This window comes from Bufo bufo, chromosome 1, assembly GCF_905171765.1.
Source record: "Bufo bufo chromosome 1, aBufBuf1.1, whole genome shotgun sequence".
Classification (NCBI taxonomy): domain Eukaryota; kingdom Metazoa; phylum Chordata; class Amphibia; order Anura; family Bufonidae; genus Bufo; species Bufo bufo.
The window spans coordinates 807,446,912-807,448,959 of record NC_053389.1 but is presented as its reverse complement, the minus strand read 5'-3'; the positions used below and the strand labels follow the sequence as shown (position 1 = coordinate 807,448,959).

Sequence of the window (2,048 nt, the reverse complement as noted above, 5' to 3'; positions counted from 1 at the left end):
GTACAAGAATATAACTACTATAATACTGCTCCTATGTACAAGAATATAACTACTATAATACTGCCTCCTATGTACAAGAATATAACTACTATAATACTGCCTCCTATGTACAATAATATAATTACTATAATACTGCTTCTATGTACAAGAATATAACTACTATAATACTGCTCCTATGTACAATAATATAACTACTATATTACTGCCTCCTTTGTACAAGAATATAACTACTATAATTCTGCCTCCTATGTACAAGAATATAACTAGTATAATACTGCTCCTATGTACAAGAATATAACTACTATAATACTGCTCCTATGTACAAGAATATAACTACTATAATACTGCTCCTATGTACAAGAATATAACTACTATAATACTGCTCCTATGTACAAGAATATAACTACTATAATTCTGCCTCCTATGTACAAGAATATAACTACTATAATTCTGCCTCCTATGTACATGAATATTACTACTGTAACACAGAGCCCACTGTATGTAGAATAAAATACAAAGAACACAGTTATTAGGATATGTACCTTGAGGGTATGGCAGGGATCATAGAGAGCATGTCATGCAGTTTTGAACCTCAAGATCTTTTCTGTGCACATTTTGTGCTGTAGCAGGAGGCGAATTTCTTGAATTCCCTAAACGAGCAAGAAACATACATTCAAGGCATTGGTGGTTCAGTGGTAGAATTCTCGCCTGCCACGCGGGAGGCCCGGGTTCGATTCCCGGCCAATGCAATGATATAGCTTTTTAGGTCTCACAATGCATTTCATATAATTGTGCAAACAGAAATTAAGATTACAACAAGACAATTCACATCTTTTCTTGCTGTTTGCTCTGTTTTACTGGAAATTTACTGATGGAACTTTCAAATAGTAAAAACCTTAAGTCGTATCAGTGCTCTGTCCTGGAACAGTGGATGAAGTATTCCTAGGCTGATGTAATATATATCAGACTGCAGAACTAGGATTTAGATTATGCCAGATCTTCTCCTATATACAAGAATATAACTACTATAATACTGCACCTAAGTACAGGAATATAACTACTATAATACTGCTCCTATGTACAAGAATATAACTACTATAATACTGCCTCCTATGTACAAGAATATAACTACTATAATACTGCTCCTATGTACAAGAATATAACTACTATAATACTGCTCCTATGTACAAGAATATAACTACTATAATACTGCTCCTATGTACAAGAATATAACTACTATAATACTGCTCCTATGTACAGGAATATAACTACTATAATACTGCCTCCTATGTACAAGAATATAACTACTATAATACTGCCTCCTATGTACAAGAATATAACTACTATAATACTGCCCCTATGTACAGGAATATAACTACTATAATACTGCCTCCTATGTACAAGAATACAACTACTATAATACTGCTCCTATGTACAAGAATATAACTACTATAATACTGCTGCTATGTATAAGAATATAACTACTATAATACTGCTCCTATTTACAAGAATATAACTACTATAATACTGCTCCTATGTACAAGAATATAACTACTATAATACTGCTCCTATGTACAAGAATATAACTACTATAATACTGCCTCCTATATACAAAAATATAACTACTATAATACTGCTCCTATGTACAAGTATATAACTACTATAATAGTGCTCCTATGTACAAGAATATAACTACTATAATACTGCTCCTATGTACAAGAATATAACTACTATAATACTGCTCCTATGTACAAGAATATAACTACTATAATACTGCTCCTATGTACAAGAATATAACTACTATAATACTGCTCCTATGTACAAGAATACAACTACTATAATACTGCTCCTATGTACAAGAATATAACTACTATAATACTGCTGCTATGTATAAGAATATAACTACTATAATACTGCTCCTATGTACAAGAATACAACTACTATAATACTGCTCCTATGTACAAGAATATAACTACTATAATACTGCCTCCTATGTACAAGAATATAACTACTATAACACTGCCCCTATGTACAAGAATATAACTACT

General features: G+C 31.8%; 1 non-coding gene across 1 annotated transcript; it reads left to right on the top strand.

Annotated features, from left to right (window-relative positions):
- The first annotated feature begins 678 nt into the window (after positions 1-678).
- On the top strand, positions 679-749 carry TRNAG-GCC. Its single transcript has one exon. It is a non-coding gene; the product is annotated as a tRNA-Gly (tRNA).
- Positions 750-2,048: the final 1,299 nt, after the last annotated feature.